Below are 19542 nucleotides of genomic sequence, written 5' to 3' on the forward strand. Positions count from 1 at the left end.
ACAAACAACAAATTTTTAGTAATAGATGAGACATGCAATACATCATGTGGATTCTTCTTCATGGCATCATGAATCACTAAAGGTACTTTGCCTTTATGCTCAATGCTATGCTACATGTCATCTCATGTGCATACATAGCCAATCCTATCAGGCACCATGTCAGTAAAGCAGTCACCATGAGGTGTCATATGATTCAACGCTCCCGAATCAATATACCAAACTGCATCCTTAGTAGACTTCTCAGTAGCTGTGTTTTTCACATATGTTATGGCCAATAGTCTATCCCCAGATGCATCTTTTGTCTATCTAGATGATGCATAATGTCCATGATGCTTGCCCTTTTGATTGTCCTGCTTCTTCCAGCAGTCCTTAACAATGTGACTATACTTACCATAGTAGTGACAATCCTTATCCTTGTTAGGATTGTTAGAGGTTCTCTGCGGTTGCCAAGAGCCTTTGCATCTAGGGCTAGACCTTCCCCTGCCTCTGAAATTTCCACCTCCTCTTGCATTTGAACCCTGCTAGCTATTATTGCCATAAGACACATTTTATTGAGATCCTCTGCCAAAGCCATAACCTGTACCAAGGCTACCATGATCGTGTTGATTCGAAAAAAAAACATCCTTGCTCTTAGAGTTGCTAGAACATGAAGAAGAATCTGCATGATGTATTTCATGTCCCATCTATTACTAAAAATTTGTTGTATGTGGATCAGATGACTGAGCAGAATCTGTTGGTTCAGTTTAATAAGCATAGATGCTTCATTGGAGAGTTTGGTAATGACTAAAATTTGATTTATCGTGGTCATAGACAAGGTAGGATGTTCACTTTGGATGCCACTTTACCATAGCTGAAATCAGCCATGTTTGCTCATGGCTCGGGCACAGTTAGAGACTTAGAAATATGGCATAAGAGAGTGGGGCATGTTAATCTTTACCCAAGTTTGCATACACTGATATTGGTTATGTTTGTGATGCTTGTGAATTTGGTAAACACTCAATGTTTCCTTTTGTCAAGCATGTACAAAATAGTATGCAACCGTTGCAGTTGATTCACTCTGATGTGTGGGGGCCAGCCCATAATGCATCTATGGGAGGTTCCAAATACTATGTGACATTCATTGATGACTTTAGCCACTATACTTTGGTGTACATATTGAAAAGAAAAGGTGCAGTGCTGGCTATTTTTAAGCAATTTAAGAAGCAAGTTGAGAAAGAATTTGATTACTACATCTCTTGTTTGAGATCGAACAGTAGTGGGGAGTATGTATCACATGACTTTGACAAATTTTTGGCTGAAAATGGCATGCATAGGCAGCTTACATGTAGCTACACTCCACAACAAAATGGAGTAGCCGAATGGAAGAATAGGGTATTGATGGAAGTTGCTCGTGCAATGATGAATGAGAAGAATATGCCGCTCTATTATTGGGCTAAGGCTGTTATGACAACCATGTATATCTTGAACAAGACTCCCACTGCAGGCATTCATGATGTGACACCCTTTAAGAGGTCGTATGGTTACAAACCTAATGTTAGTCACATGAAAGTATTTGGGTGTATTGCTTATGTGTATATTCTTGATGAGAAGCAAAAGAAGCTAGATCCAAAAGCACATAAGTGTGTATTTATTAGTTATGTGCAAGAAAAGAAGGCATAGAAGTGTTATGATCCCTCTACACGCCGGGAGACACTTGTGAGTAGGGATGTTATATTTGATGAGATGGCTACTTGGTATGCATCACCTATAGTAGTACCATCCGATATGCCTTCTACACATGTTTCTACAGTTGATTTGCAGTAGAGTACTGCAACAACAAGTCCTAGTGTGATAGATGTATCTTCTTCTATATCTCCATGGACAGAGAGATTCGAATTGTATTCTAAATGAGCATAGTGGTCCATGTCGAAAGGACGAATGCCTACTTGAGTGATGTAGGTGAGAACATCCATGAGGAAGTCACTTGAGTTTACTTGACTGGCAATGTGCAACTCCTCCTCAGTCAAAATTTGATCTAGATATGGGTGGATTAGGAGGTGCCCTTCTAGGGGTCAATTACGAATGGTGGTTAACACCCTATAGGAGGTTGGAGCTACATAAGTGGGGTCATACTCCAAGGTTTTGATGGCACGTCATTACTCAATGTTAGTCATGATTTGGTAGCCCTCTAGCTCCCATTGAAGTCAGAGAGCATACGATTTCCTCAAGAAAGAGGAGTCGTGTTTACAAGCTGTTTTAACTCCTCGATTTCTCTGTCTGTGGCAAGGGCAGTGCTCTTGCCATAGGATGTAATGAGGCATTGCTTTAGCATGTGTTCTCTAGAGATCTCGATGGCAATTAGATCCTTCGTTGCTTTGGCAGCCTTAACAAATACAAATTCTGACTCTTCTCAAGAACAAGGGAGTGTGCACACTTCTGTCGCTGTAGGCTCAACCAAAAGACCTAGATCCATCTTGTCGTAGCTTTTAGTAAGTATCATAAAGGTAGAATCTAAGGCAAGCAACCAAGTCATCCCCCATATTCTCCACTAAGTATGTGGCCAAGGTTAGAATTGATCTTCGCTCATAAGAGCATCTACGGCCGATTGGTGGTTGGGGTTTGTCCAAACTAGATAGTTCAGCAGGTGATTGTTGCAACTTGGGTTGCTCCTAAGGTTGTGGCTTGGCCTCTTGTGTGCGGGGCTTGGTTGGAGCTGCGAGTGTCGCACTACTAGATGCTTCTGAGGCCTTAAGGGCACAAGTGGGAGCAGGTTGAGGCACCTTGTGAGTAGCAGGTTGTAGTTTTTATCAATAGCTCAGCTTACTCTCTACTAGCCTAGGCTTTTGAGGTTCTATGGGTTTTGCAGCTTGAGTCTCATGTGGCTTGTGTGCCTCATTTACCTTGATGCTTTGGATGGTCAAGCTTGAGGGCGATGTTTGAGTAGTGCCCTTGGCCATATTGGCTTTAGGTACCCATATCCACATATTACCCTCGTAATAGCCTTGAGCTTGCAATAAGGTTTTGGAGACCCATCACCATTTGTCGAGGTCGGTAGTTTCGTCTTGGCCTTCTAGGTTTCCAATGTGAGTTCTTAGCCTTGTGAGGTCATGGGAGTCTGCTCCTAGGTGGCGGGCCTTAATGTTTAGGTATCCATTGAAGTTTTGGTTTGTAGGCCTCAGCTTTGACTCCAGATTTGCCTGTCTTGAGGTTTGGCGGGTTGTGACGGATTATGACCCCCCTCCTTAGACTTGACTGTGGGTTTCTCTACCGGTGGCTTTGTAGACTTTGAAGGAGTTGCACAACCCTTGTTGAATGTGGTGATTATACACACATTGTCTAGGGCAAGGTGAATGCATTGGGACTCATAGTCAATATTGCAATGAGCTTGTTTTTTAAACGTGCATCCTAACAGGGATTCCATACCTGCAACTTTAGTGTTTGGCAGCACATAAAAGATCATTGGTATGCTCTTAGACTCGACCCATAGAAAAAGCTCAATTAAAAAGACTAATCTTGAAGATCCAACCCTATCAGTTTATTGCCGATCAATTTTATCGGGTAAGACATGATGGACTTTTAAGGAGATGTGTCTACGAACACAAAATGCATGATGTGCTCACAAAAGCACATGGCAGAATTGCTAGAGGACATTTCAGTGGAGATACCATAGCATGCAAGGTGCTGCAATCTCAATTGTAATGGCCAATGCTATTCTGCGATGCAACTAAGTTTGGAAAGCACTATGATGAGTGCCAATGGATCAAAGTCCCTATTTGTAAGCACAAAATGGAGTTGACCTCAGTGATTGCATGTGCCAACCATTCGAGAAATGGAGAATTGACTTCATTGGTCCAATTAGCCCTATGGCACAGTACTCACAGGCCAAGTATATCATTGTTTCCATAGACTATATCAATAGTAAGTGAGCAAAAGCTTGAGCAACTCAAAAAAATGACGCTAGGACCATGGCCAGGTTCCTGTGGAAGCATGTAATTTCAAAGTTCAATTGTCCCATAGTGTTGGTCCGTGACCAAGGCATACACTTCATCAAGGAAGTGATCGCCCACTTGTTATCCACCTTAATAATCCACAAGAAATCCTCACTATTATCCTCAAGCTAACAGTTAAGTTGAATCCACAAACAAGATATTAGTGAATGTCCTAACAAAGGTAGTCTCTACTTCACGTACTGATTGGGACAACAAGCTCATGACAACTTTATGGGCATATAAGATGGCCTACAAAACAGCCATAGGATAGACCCTGTTCAAATTGATCCACTGAACTAAAGTGATTGTATTAGTAGAATTATTTGTTCCAAGCTTGAAAATAGTAGTCTAAGAGAGATGGGAGGGCAAAGAAGCATTGACGAATCAATTGATAGAGCTAGAATGCCTATCTGAGACTTATCTCATTGCAACTCATGCCCTAATCTATGAGAAGGTGTGATGCAAGAGATGGTTTGACAAACACATCAAACAACGAGACTTTGAACAAGAAGACCTAGTCTTGATGTACTCTGTTAAGGGATACAAGCAAAAAATGAAATTCAGGGGATTGGGACCTTTCAAGCTTTGCAATATCAGTAGAACAAGTAATGTCAAACTCAAAACCTTGGAGGGGGAAGGCGTAAGCTTTTTCAATGGAAGTCACATAAAAAAGTATTACCCTCCATCACATCCACTCCATGAATCTCAAAGGATGTAACCCCTAATGAATATAAGCATTGCAACCATCACTGAATTTGAGGATGAGGATGAGAAACCAATAGCACTAGCCTACCTACATATAACAGTGACCACTCAAAAGGCATACACCTTTGATGCACTAAGTGATGAGAGAGCTAACTCTAAGCATATACCACAGCCCTACAAAATTCAATCATCCAAAACTCATAGTTTTCATGCCCCACACTCTAGACCTACATGGGGGAGTTGGTGCTCCTATATTTCATAGGTGACTAGGCCATGCTGGGTCCCAAAATCCCTATTGTGTGCCCAAGGTTACCACAAATGTAACATCTTGGTGTGGTTGCCTAAACTCACAAGTGGCATGTATGCCCCTCCATCTCATGCTCCAAAAAATAAGGCTCAAAAAAGTAAATTAAAACAGGGTAGGAGAAAAATTAAGAGAAAGGGTGCTCAATCCATGAGGCCTCCAATGATCTATCAACCAAAAGCTCAACCAATCATCAATGTGCACCCAATTGTTAATGAGATCCCACCTAATAACTATGATGTAATCACCACTGCAAAAACTGGTGACAAAGCATCAACCAACTCCAAACTTCTCAAACCAAGCTCACCAAACCCAATGAGAATCCTAAAGTGGAAATACCATGTTACCAACTTGTCCAATCCAACTAAACCAAAGCCACCACCAGCAACAGGCCTTAAGTTGTTGCAACAATGACAATCCATTCTTGAAGTAGCTTCCAACATGGCCATGGACACATAGGATGACTTAGTAATATGCATTCGACGATTAGACTCAACTTTCACATTGTTTGCTAGAAGTTACGAACTCTTGGACCTAGGCCTACTAGATGAACCCATAGCAAATGAGGTACGTTCCTTGTTGTGTTCTTGGGAAGAATACAAATTCATCTTCATAAGGCCTCCACCATTGCAGAAGAGATGATTTCCAATGAAATATCATGAGAACAAGCCTTAAGCTAACAATTAACCACATCCTTCAAGAAAATCACAATTTTCATGCCACCATAGGAACTTGCTGAGCTCCAATAGTTAGTTGAGTTTGAGTCCAATTTCTTACACAAGTGGTATGTGTATTTCGTGGGCTCAAGAGGGTTATCAAATCATGACTAATATTAAACAATGATGTACCATCAAGACTTTGGAGTTGTATGACCAGACATGTGGCCCCAACTTCATTTATGGTATTAGCCATGACAAGAAATCAACCATTAGACAACAATATCACGCTATATATATACTTGGATAGGATCCTAACGGAGGAGAAACTTCACATTGCAAGCCAAATCAGCTCGGTGACCTCAACTGATGTATTGACTTATATCACATAGGTGAGCATCCATCCACAACATATGGAATGTCATGTGACACTCGAGTATAACCCAAAGTTTTACAATTGACTATTGAAACAGTAAGGCATACCAAGGACACACTGAAGGCCCTTATAACTTTACTTTCGCACTCCTATGAAGGATTTTCATCATTTCCAAGGGGGAGGGGATAAAGTGGAAGGTGAAGGAGAAGGAAAAATCAAAATAGGAGTTGAACTTCAAAAGAAAAGGATGAATGGAATTTTTTTCTTTTAGTAAAAATGTTCTTGCATGGAATGTATGGATTAATTGACATGAATGTTCTCATTTTGTGATCCACACATTTCATCATCCGGTAGTGGTTTTTCTAATCACTTTACCTTCCGTGCAAGAAATGTCCTTTAAGGAGAACTAATTGTGTAATAAAGCATAAATGCTTTAGCCTAGGTTAAGTATAAAAGGTGGAGATGTAACATGTGAAGGATCTTTTGCCATTTTGAATAATACAAGATTTGAGGTTTCCTTCCTCCCACCATCTAAGAGGGTGCATACTCTTAGCCACCAAGATCATGGGGTGCATACCATGTCCCACCTTGGCAAGAGGTGAGTATTCATATTGCAGCATTCATCTATGATTCTTAGCCTTTCATGGCAATATAATTTCATGCCTAGCCACCTTGGCTATGGTATCTTGGCACATATGGTGTATTTCTTGTATTTCCAATTATTTTGCTTGCTGTGATAATTAGCTATTTTACAAATTGTGGGTTGTTATATGGTGACAGGAGTCAAAATGGCAGGCAGCAAGATAAAACCAACAAGCTCCCATTCTGAGAGGAGGAACATAGAAAATACGGCTTAGCCATGGAGTTAGCACTTTCAACCACCTAAAATACAATAGCATTCACAAACTGGGGGAGCTAATGATATTGAAAGAGGTAGTCATGTGGATAATAGAACAATGCAATCTTACAAAGTACCTAGAGAAGGTGGGCTAAGACATAGACCATAGCAAATGCATTGAGTTCCTGAAGACCTTTGATGTCTAGAGGAATAGTGGCATGGTAACAATCAAACATGACGATGCCATTAGAAGGGTGGAAGTTGAATTTAGCTCGAAAATCATGGAACAGGTCTACAACACAGCAAGCTAGTCTTCTGCAACCTTTCACAACAAGTGCACAGCAATACACCAAGCAACCTTTTTCACTGATTGCTCAATAGTACATGTAATATGTAACATGTTTGTAGATAAACCTTATGTTTTCTTCCCAAACAACCTGTGCACCCACTTTCGATCAATACAACCGAAATCATAGTATATCTTGAAACTGCTATTCGTAACCTTGCAGCTCTAAAACATGGCCTAAAACGGCCCCAAATGCCCATATACAGTGGTCTACTTGCACACCAAATCTCACAGCAATATGAAATTTTCACTCTACCGTGCTTTCGATGCCTCCACAGGCACTATCCAAGAGAAAGAGTGGAAGAATGGGAGAGATTCTTACATGTTGCTTGCTTGCTCAAACCTTGCTTCTTTTCCTTCACTTTAGCCTTCAAAGTTAGCCTCTCTCAATGGCGCCGCTCTGATACCATGTTAAGAATCACGTGGTGAGGGGACTTGCTTGAGATGTTGCGCCAAACACACAATGTATACACAAGAGGAAGCTCACTCAAGAACACAAGAAGAGAGATGGAGGCCAAAATGTTTTCTTGCTGATTTTTTCTTCTTCTTCCACACACTATACAATGTACACAAAGTATAGATACAACATAAAGGAAAGTCGCCTACTAAGTCAAACAATGCATAATCGACTAACGTTATATCTTTGCCAGTTGTAGATAGGTGTAATAAACTAAATATAATAAGTGATAAGTCAATCGCCATGTGAGAATCGTAATGACCACCAACGTGTTAAGTGTAGATGTGTGGACCCATCTAGCCAGGCAGTCCATCATCAATGTCCGCACGTGTTGAGCTTGCCATCTCAATACCCCTCCCCTTGCAATTCAAGTTCATGTTTTCTATCCCCTACCCTTTGCATGGTTCTCTCTCTCTCTCTTCCTCCCTCTCTCTCACACACAATCACACATACTCTATCTCACCTATTTATCCCAAGCTTTTCCCCTCTCTCTCTCCACCTCTCACCCTCTCCCTCCCCCTCTCTCTCTCTATCTATCCCCACCTTCCTCCCTCTCTCTCTCTCTCCTCCTTCCTCCCCCTCTCTCTCTCTCTCTCTCTCTCTCTCTCTCTCTCTCTCTCTCTCTCTCTCTCTCTCTCTCTCTCTCTCTCTCTCTCTCTCTCTCTCTCTCTCAATTGGTATTTGATGGTAGGAAATCAAGGAAGCAATATATCTGCAAGAAGTAACCCTAAGCCCTTCTATCATGGCCAAATTGGATTTCAAAAGACAAGAACATGTCACCCTTTTCAAGGGTGATGAAAGAATTGTAGAAGGTTCAATCTAAAAAAAGTTCCCCTCATCAAGCTTGCTCCCTGGATGAGTGGGAGTTCTTGTCACCATCGTGCACCAGAGAGGTGTGAAGGCCCATGGCAAAGACAATACTGAGATTGACATTTAGGAAAACGCAATTGTGCAATGGCCAATGGAATAGATGGTAATAATCAACCCCTCTCTTGATTTTTGTTACGACCGCTCTATCTCCCCCCTCTTACCCTATTTCGGATCGTTGTTTGTAGGAAAGAGAGTGATGGACTGGATGAGTCTCTCGAGGACTCTAACTTACCTCCATCACCTAGAGCAGGACAGTCTATTATCACTAACAATGTGCAATCACAAGAGGGGAGTCGCCCTCCAAGAGCGAGTGAAAGAGCAACACAAACATGGTTATTGACTTCCACTACAGTTGTTGTGATTGCATGTGGGGAAGGAGTGACATCAAGAGAAGGTGGGCATGCTTTGATGACACAGACAAGAAAGGGCAAGAGAAAGCTCGTAGTATCAGAGAGTGATAATGACAAGGAAAGTGACAACTATCAAAGTATCGAGCCCTTTAGTGCACAATAGGGGTGTGGCCACATGAAAAGCAAGAAGAAACGAATGCAAAGAACTGAAAAGGAGCGCATGACAGAGGCCAATGAAATGACTGGCAAGTCTGCTCTCACAGTCACTTGTGATAAACGTATTGTGCAAGCATGCATAGAAGACCACCTAGAAACATTGAAAATGAGTGCTTGGAAGAGATGGTAGCATGATTTAGGTTATGGTTTTTATTTCTTTATGTTGATGTGGACATTAATTACTTCATCATCTCATTCAGATACAGACATCCACCCCTTTGCTACCTATCCCATTATGTCATTTGGTTTTCATGCCTACAAGTCACATCAAGGTACAAGCAACTCTCAAAGACCTTTTTTAACAACGAGTACATTACAAGGATAGGTACATTCATAGTATCATTAGAGACTCCAAGGCACCAATGAAAGGAGATTGATGATATGATTAGAAATGAGTGGGACCCCCTTTGGCTAAAGAAGCATGAGGACTTTGAGGTAGAAATCAGTGATACTGATTGGGCCTTTTTGTCAAATTGTATGTTTTATGTTTGGGATGGTAACCATCGGCTCACAGCATGGATGAATGAGATACACACATGTGAGTGGTCCTAAACTGTAGGACCTTAACATTTTGGAATGTGCTTGTTGGTTACATAGTCATTAACATAATTGATTGTTTGCAACAGCCTTTCTAGATAACGTGAGGCAACATGTGCATGTTGATTGTCACCTTGTGAAAGTGACAAGTGTGGCAGAGGGGGAGATTTTGTTAGCTATTTCTTGTACAAACATGTATACAATGGACCATATTCTCATACTCTTGGATTAGCTTAGTGCACTAAAGGTCACGTGGATGATGAAATATGCATGAGACCCTAACATAGAATGTACATAGACTTGCACAAAAGGGGGTTGTCCATACCTTGTATCTAAACCTTGTCTATGAAGCAAGGATGCTAGAGCAAGCTGACCACGCAACTATTTTTGATAAATTAACTGATGAGGCAAAGGCATGGGTGCAAGTGCACAGAAAGCTGGCATCCAATCTCACATGGTACAAGGCACCATTGATTGCACTTGCCCACGCTGTGTGGAAGGTAAGTAGTTCTTCAAGCTAACTTAACAATGTTTTTCTTGATGCATTTTTTCCTAATGCAATGACGTTGTCCTTAATTACCCAAGTGCAGGATGAGTATGATATGGCATGTGACCAATCGAACAGAAATGGATATAACTCTCTGACTCTGAGTTTAGAATCAAGTGGGACAAGGTGTACTATAGTGTAATGAAAAGCTCATCAAGAAAACTTAACCTTTGTTAAGAGTTGTAGATCCCAACCTCGGAGAGAAGTGGTATCAGTAAGTTGCTACCTCTTTGTACTTGCCATTTATATGTACTCAAACTAAATTGGTCTAGAGTAACAATGTTTTTGTCAATGTAGAACCATCTCATGCTTGGAGTGGGGCTCCAAGATGGGGGGGTGTATTGAACAAGGAGAGAGTATACACATTGGCATCCTCAAAGCTAAATGAGGTAGACAGTGTAAGGATATTGAAGGCCATGGAGAGTTCTGACAGGAAAATTTGAACATTGACGGGCATGCTTGAACATAGGTTATTCTTGTTTGTCTAAATTATGTGTATCATAATTTTGACAAATTGGTATTAAATGACATAACTTTGATTCGAGCATATGGAAATGCACTGTTTCAAAGTTGGGTAAGACAAGAGACCTTTTGGGCCATGTTGCAAGATGGCGGAAAGAGATTGCTTTGGAGTTGGGAGGACTAATATAACATTCAAGTGGAACGTGATTTGTTCTTCCAATACACCCAGGAGATAAAGAGAAAACATAGAGAGCAAATGTTTCGCACTGTCTTCCATGATTTCAAGCTAGATGAAGTTATAGAGTCATAGAAATTAAAGAAGTTGGCAGCATGGAGACTTCTGTAACACGTAGTTCACAATATCCTTCTTTAGTAGCATCATGCAGTGCTATCTTGCCAATCCATTCTAGAAATGTAATGGTGACTTTACAAGTCAGGTTCATGTATGGGCAGATGGAGAGGGGGGCTATACAAACTCTACCAAGAGAATATGAGCAATGGGAAAACCTATAGGATGATCGATGCATTTATGAGAATTACCAAATAGAGCAAGACTGGGATGAGAAGGTATATCGAAGATGCACTATTTTCATCGACTATCTAGAAGGTGAATACCCATCCAATGAGAAGCATTTGTACCAAAAATACTCAAGGAAAAAACAAACACAAGATACACAAGGATCCAAAGGCATGATAAGTAAAATGAGTTGCATTCTTAGGAGTATATTGCACTTGTTGTCTCCTAATGAAGAGACTATGATGGGTTCATAGGAAACTGATACTAGTAGTGCAAGCACGCATCTAATATCATTGAAGAGAGGCAAAGCAAAGATCAGCCCTCATCACCAATTAATTTGGTTTCTCCACACCCAAAAGGTTTTATGTTTTGAAGTATTATAGCCAAGACATCTCTTGTGTCCTTGTAGTGAAAATATTTCATTGAATGTGAATCGTAACCACCAAACCATGCAGGCCCCTTGATTGATACCAATGAAGAGCAAATTGCAATGGAAGGCACTATCGAGGAGGTTCGTGTCATTGACATGGATAGAAGGATACAACAAGTTCTTCCGAATCTTGTGATGGAGAGTGTTACCTTACACACTGTTATAGAGAGATGCATGACAACAATGAAAAGTGGTGAGGCATCACATCGAATTAGATCACTATTATAGAGCATCAAGATGGTAAGCTTACTTTTGCACAAAACTCATGATGTGAAGGCATGTAATTCTTGTTCATCACCAAAGTAACAATAAAAATATTTTTTTACCATGCAAAGGGTGGAAGAACTGAGTGTCTTGGATTTGAGGTCACATTGAACATGGCTTGTGCACGGAGAGGTAAAGAAATGATGCTCGTGAATTCCACACATGCTATGGTTGGATGATGTCAGAGCTTTAAAACATTCTATGATTATATAATGTTAATAGTGATGTGTGTCCCTATGTAGGGAAGGAAAGAATGTAAAAGCACAGACTAGCTATGCCAGGGGACGTGGCAGCTACCAATAAACAAGTGTGACTCATGGTTTTTTTTCCCACAATACAATGTTAATAAGAATTGTATGTATGTTTACAGAGGGGGATACAAATCTTGATTATCAACCTATAATATTGGAGGATGTACTAGCCATAGACACTGGTGAACTAACTTACCTCAAGAATACTATCTATAGTACCATTTTGAAGGAAGAATATGTTGCTAGTTGTGAATTCATCATGCAAAGGGCCATATCAAAAGTCACGTGGAAGTCCCCTTGCAAGATATTGTCTCCCACAAAGCTATAATGGTGCAAGATGTGTCAACCACACACACATGTAAACAAATATGTATCAAGAATATTATCTATAGTAATAGTCAATAAGAAGAATATGTTACTAATCGAGGATTCAATGTGCATAGGTCCACACTGAGAGCCCCATGGAAGACCCCTTGCAAGTCACAGTCTCCATGCCACTATGATGGCGAAGGTGGAGTGGCATACTATTCTGTGTGACCCATTTGAGACAGGAAATGCATTGTGAAATGATTAGTCAAGTGAGGCATTCTCTTGATTGGTAGAGGCATTGGAGAAAGTCAACCAACACAAGATGGTCGAGGTTAACGAAGAAACCACAAACATAGCATGCGATATTATGGTGGTTCGTCTCCTTGAAGAAAGTGATGCACATGGATTGGGGGATGGAATTCCGTCATGGAACTCCCATACTAAGGCAGAGTCAGTCAATGCCGTGTATTTGACCAATCGTGTTCTCAAGGACACAAGGATGTTACTTTTCTTTACCACAAGACACTTCATGGTAGAGCTTGTCAAGTAGGTTGTGGAGGATGGACACCAACAAATGGAGTTAGGGCAAAAGTATTGGGCCTTATACATAGCACATGTTATTTATTGTGAGACGTCTGTCCGTGTCATTGGAGGTAGAGAGGTGAGAGTTTTTAAGTCATAATATGGTCATGCTAGATACTATTTATGTATCACACTTGTTGGATTCGTTTAGTGAGTGTAATTACTAAAATTAGTAATTCAAGCTTTAAATGCAGGTATATGTGTGTTCAAATATCGCTTACAATGGAATCAACCCTCTAGAGTTCACAAAAGATGACATTACTGCGAATGAATGGGTACGAGATACATCAGGATCCCCACCACTGAGAGGTCAGTATGAGATCCAATGTTGTTAAACTACTGTAGAGATATTTTGTAGACATTTAGTATATTCCTAATCCGTCATATGAATATCACATGCTACAGGTGGCATGCAATGTGGCAGGGCTTTTTGGAGCTCGTTCTTGCAAACATACACAAAAGAAGGGGACACCATTTTAAATTGCAATGCGGGATGTGGTGACCTTGCATTAGTAGCACTAAATTCCAATAAACAGATTGCATGTCTGCTATATGTATCGCTTTACCGAAGATGGAAGATATCTAAGAGCAAAGATAACATGTTTACATAAACTTGTACAATATTTGACTGCAATGTAGTGTTCTTTTTCGTCATACCAATACATGGATTCTCACCCTTCCACGTGTGCATATACAACTACCTCCCACAACCCAAAAATTAATCGTGTTCAATATGAATGGGGTGCTTCTACATAGGTGGCCAAAGTAGAAGGGAACGCTACTTACCAATGAAGCCCCTAGAAGTGAACATGTGTTACGTGATTTTGTGACTAGGGCTTGCAAGGTTTTTGAAGGAAAAATCTACATTGTTTGACATTGTCATCTGGAGCTCCATGAAGGAAGACAAATTAAGTAAGCTACCTCAGTTGGTTAGAAGTGCATGTGTGAAGTTGTCAAAGTAAGCATCAACCTTTGTATTTCAATATGGACAAGGCAAGTGCAGAGCAACTCCCACAACAACTTCTACCAAAAGGAGTTACACAAAGCCCCTTTTCATGAAATATTTTTACGACATTGATTGGCCACACTTTAGCCCAACAACAACACTATTTGTGGATGATAGCATGGAGAAGATGCAAATGAACCCACTCAATGCCTTTATATGCCCACCCCCATTTGAGGGAAACCCCATGGACATTGTTCTTCTTGAGCACATGCTTCCCTACTTGATTGAGTTAGCGTGCTTCTATGGTTTAGTCTTAGACTTTGTTAGGGATCGCCAATTCCACCCCCCAGCAATCAAACTCGATTGATATTTGATGTGCATGATGAATATGTACTTTCAGAATTATTAGATTGTGTTTATTTACAAGCGCAATGAAATGAGAATGAGAGGGAAGAGGGAAGAGGAGAAAGAGAGAGGAATGTGCAAGTGAAGGAGATTGTGTATAGGCATTCACTCAATTGCAATACTACAAGATGTGTAAATAAAGCACATGCAAAATATCTAGGGAAGGGTGGAGTGTAGAAACCTGTCCTCTTGTAGTAAGTCCACATAATTAATGCTCAATAATTGAAAGTAGCAAAAAGATGTGTGATGTAGTTTTACTTATGTGTGCACAATGGAAGTGATATATTAGGACATAATATCAAATCATGCACATAAAAGTGAGAGGTACGTGAATGCATATATGCATGTGGGAGTAATAATGTGATATTCTTTTCGTCCTGATATTAACAACTAAAAGTGTTTAAGACATGGACAAAAGTTACTTATGAATATATGCACGTGGGTTCAAAATAAGATATTTTTAAATACCATTTTTACACTTTTTTACATACAGAAGGATATAATATAAATGCGTTATTTACAGATTGAATAGAAAAGGGTTATATTTGATTCATGAAAATTTCACAAATAAGGATATTTATAAATAGGCCTTGAATGCACGTGATGTAGAGGATATACATATAGTAACTTTCCCGAGAGAGGGAGAAAGTGAGAAGTTGTTGAGAGAGAGAGAGAGAGAGAGAGAGAGAGAGAGAGAGAGAGATTGCTGCATGGGACTAGGAGAGAGAGATATGAGGAGGAGAGAAAATAGAGAGAGAATAATTGGTGGAAGATGGGGGGGGAGAGAGAGAGAGAGAGAGAGAGAGAGAGAGAGAGAGAGAGAGAGAGAGAGAGAGAGAGAGATTGCTGCATGGGACTAGGAGAGAGAGATATGAGGAGGAGAGAAAATAGAGAGAGAATAATTGGTGGAAGATGGGGGGGAGAGAGAGAGAGAGAGAGAGAGAGAGAGAGAGAGAGAGAGAGAGAGAGAGACTGTACTTGAGGTAATTAACATGTGAGGGGACGATGATGGTAGAAGTGGTAGCAATATTGGCAAGTGGAGGTGGCGCTAGAGGTGGTGGTGGTGGTGGAAATGGGGGGCAATAGTGGTTCTTGATATGTGCACAAGAGAAGAGGAGGAATAAGTGGACTATGTGGAACAAGAAATGGAGGTTGCCTAGAAAAGCTCGCTTCTCACATGCACTCATCTCGATTGAGGAAAAATGCACAATATGAATTCCAAGATTGTCTACACTAAGGGGCAAACTATGTTGTAGACACACAATTTGAATGTCAATATTGTTTAGGCTGAGGGTAAGCAAACAATCTACAGATAATCTATATTCTTCTTGTTGATGCTCCATTTTGTGTTCTTCTTTGATTTGATATCCACATCTACAATTTCCATGACAAATATGCACCTTCATTTTCTCAAAAGGCATGGGGAGCTTGCAACAAGTAGGAGTAGGCATATAGTCTCTCTCTCTCTCTCTCTCTCTCTCTCTCTCTCTCTCTCTCTCTCTCTCTCTCTCTCTCTCTCTGTCTCTGTCTCTCTCTCTCCACCTCTCTTTCTTGTGTTTGTGTTCAGTTTCCACAACTGTAATAGCATAATTAATCTTGATATTTCTTAATTATCAATTTAGGGTTTAATGTATGCAGATTGTAGCTACTGCTTTTTTTAGCACTCTCTTTCTCTCACGATTTCCATATTGCACAAGTTCACTTAAGCAATTGCATGTTGAAAGGATGGATGGCCAATATGATAATGTATTAAAGTTCCATCCTTTCAATAATGTGGCAAGGAAGTCGAAGATTTGTGTTCATAGTCTGGTATTAAGGAGGTTAGTGTAGGTGTTTGAAGATCACGACCCCTGTATCTTGCTTTCTCCCCCCCCCCCCTCTCTCTCTCTTTCTCTCTCTCTAAGTTTTGCATTTCTCACATTAAAGCATCACTTGATATTGGTTCATAGCATGCTCTTTCTCTACAATTCAACATGCTTGCATCTTTGCAATCTATGATCATTGAAGGCCGTGAATAAGTAAGGCTTGAGATGAGAGGTGCTTGCAATGCAGTCCACCCCAAGCTCTTCATGTATGATGTTCCCTACCATGGGTGTGCTCAAGATATTCTATACTACTGCTTATTTTGCAATTTCTTAAGGCTACTCCCAAGCTTGGTATTTTTAACATGGTGAATGTACAATTTTCTTGGGAGGATTTTGTGTGCTTGCATCTTGGCAATCTATGATCATTGGGTGACATTGTGAATAAGTAAGGCTTGAGGTGCTTGGGTATAGTACACCCCAAGTTATTCATGTAGGATGTTCCCCGGATGGGTGTGCTCAAGAGCTTCATGTACAATGTTCCTTGCAAGTTCATTTGTGGTGCCCTCAAAGCCTACATGCCGTGTCCTCAAAACCTATTTGTGCTATCTATCTACCCTTAGCCGACCTATGGCCTTTGCCCCTCAAAGAATTACCTTTGCTACTTCCTTTTCTATTTCTTAAATTAATGTCAGTAGCCTTCTTGGCATATAGACATTATGTAATGTGTGGGCCCATTTCCCTCAAGGATGGCCCTAAATATCATGGTACAAGGAGATGGAGGAGGAGAAGAAGATGACGATGTTAATGACAATGATGATGATGATGGAGAGGAGTAGCCCATCACCTAGATGGAAGAATTGATAGGACGATCACATGTAGGAAGGTAGGGATATCATTGCTCAAGCCCATAGCTTTGGCATTGTGGCAACAAGTGAAGCATCCAATAGACAGAAGCTATCAAGCCTATGCTTGGACCTTGGAAAACTCGAAGCCATTTGCATCTCTTGTGGGTCCCAAAAAGCAATATTCTCTTCATAGGAATGAGTATGGGCATTGCAGGCACTAGAAGCATCAAGTCTATAAGTGTTTGATATATTATAATGTATTTATCCAGCTTATAAAAACTTGATAGTATTTTTGTACCTATATGCTAATGCATCTATGATCATGTATACTATTTGGTTTCACATGTATACTTTCACACATGATAAAGATAGAGTATAATAAGGGCAACTCACATGGAAAATCACAATTGAGTAATACTTGTGCACTTTGGAAGTATTGCCCTTATTGACACTATGCATTGATTTATTACTTCTATGTAATCCCTCAACCTATCAAAGGGCTCAAACAATTGTGATGCTAGTGTTTGAAGTCCCTTGAAGTACTATTTTGTGTCTATGAGTGAGAGAGAGAGAGAGAGAGAGAGAGAGAGAGAGAGAGAGAGAGAGAGAGAGAGAGAGAGAGAGAGAGAGAGAGAGAGAGAGAGAGAGAGAGAGAGAGAGAGAGAGAGAGAGAGAGAGAGAGAGAGAGAGAGAGAGAGAGAGAGAGAGAGAGAGAGAGAGAGAGAGCACATATAGGTGTTTGAGAGAGAAATCTTTGGCTCAATCCCCTTGGTAAAAGAAGAAAATTATTCTCAATTTACAAGTTTTGGACTCTATAATGTGGGTGAAAGCCGATTATCCATTGTAATTAGTGCACGAGGCTACCTAAGTATCTTAGTTTTTATCGTTCTCTACAACATACATTTGTTTATCAATTAACTTTTAAGGGCTATAGTAACTTTCTTTTATGTTGATTTTAAAGATTATAGGTTATGTTTATTCTTAAAGTTCAAAGAGCTAAGCCTTACATGGCTATCATTTGATGGTTTCAAAACTAAGCTTAGAAAATAAAATCAACAAGAATAGAATGCATGCACATGGTTTGGTTGATTTGTGTGATTTTTTTTTTTGGTAGATTTGAATGCTACAAAGCGAGGCATAGCTTGCAAGCGCGTAGGAGTCCAAATGATCATCAAAGGATCAAGAGGAATTATTATTCATGCATAGAAATGATGCTTGGCTACTTGAATAGACACAAAGTAAATATCCAAAGTAAAGACTCATTTGAGCATGTGAGGAATGTAGTCCAAACAATAATAGCATGAACGTTATGAGATGAACAATTTATATGTAAACACAATAGAAGAGAAATACATAAATGGACCACAATAATTGATAAGCAAGAAATTTAAAGAGTGAAATAACTTGCATATCAAAGGTACTACCCATGTACCACAAAGTACATAAATGGACCACAATAATTGATAAGCAAGTAATTAGAAGACAAAGTGCATCTATACATACATATACACTTGGGATTACACATAGTTTACACCTTCCGTCAAAAAAGCCATTTAAGTGTCGATTTAACCATTGCAAAATTGTATAAAGCATGAACATGTGTCACAACAATATTAACTCTCCCCTACAAAAGTCGTCCGAAGAGTTGACTTGCATTAAGGCTTATGAGGGCAATATAAGTGTTGTGGAGGGTCTTGCTATAACATGCTTCAAGTGGGGTCTTACAAGTTACGATGGAGCTACAAGTGGATTTTGTGGTAAATGTCCTACATTTGTATATAGTGGGAGAAACACAATGACATCATTGGCTACAAGTGGAGGCATCCTTTATGGCCATCCCATCCAATCATATTTGTGGAGGGGTAGTTTGAATATGTCCCAAGGCTTACTCATGCATTTTGATATGACATGAGATCTTCCAAATATCACTCACACACACACACACACACACACACACACACACACACACACACACACACACACACACACACACACACACACACACACACACACACACACACACACACACACACACACACACACACACACACACACACACACACACACACACACACACACACACACACACACACACACACACACACACACACACACACACACACACACACACACACACACACACACACACACACACACACACACACACACACACACACACACACACACACACACACACACACACACACACACACACACACACACACACACACACACAACCCTAATGACTTGTGGGTCCTAGTAGGGCCCTAATGACTCATGCTGCTTGCATGGGTAGAGAGAGAGAGAGAGAGAGAGAGAGAGAGAGAGAGAGAGAGAGAGAGAGAGAGAGAGAGAGAGAGAGAGAGAGAGAGAGAGAGAGAGAGAGAGAGAGAGAGAGAGAGAGAGAGAGAGAGAGAGAGAGAGAGAGAGAGAGAGTATAGTGTTGTAGGCATCCTTAAGACTTGCATTTGTGCATGCCATAGCGCGAATCACTAGGATAGTGAACACCCATGCTTGCACGGGTATTAGCGTGGAGTGCTAGTACATGCTTAATGG

The sequence above is a fragment of the Lygodium microphyllum genome, chromosome 20, assembly GCF_053477565.2.
Source record: "Lygodium microphyllum isolate KBCC chromosome 20, Lygodium_microphyllum_v1.1.10, whole genome shotgun sequence".
Taxonomy (NCBI): domain Eukaryota; kingdom Viridiplantae; phylum Streptophyta; class Polypodiopsida; order Schizaeales; family Lygodiaceae; genus Lygodium; species Lygodium microphyllum.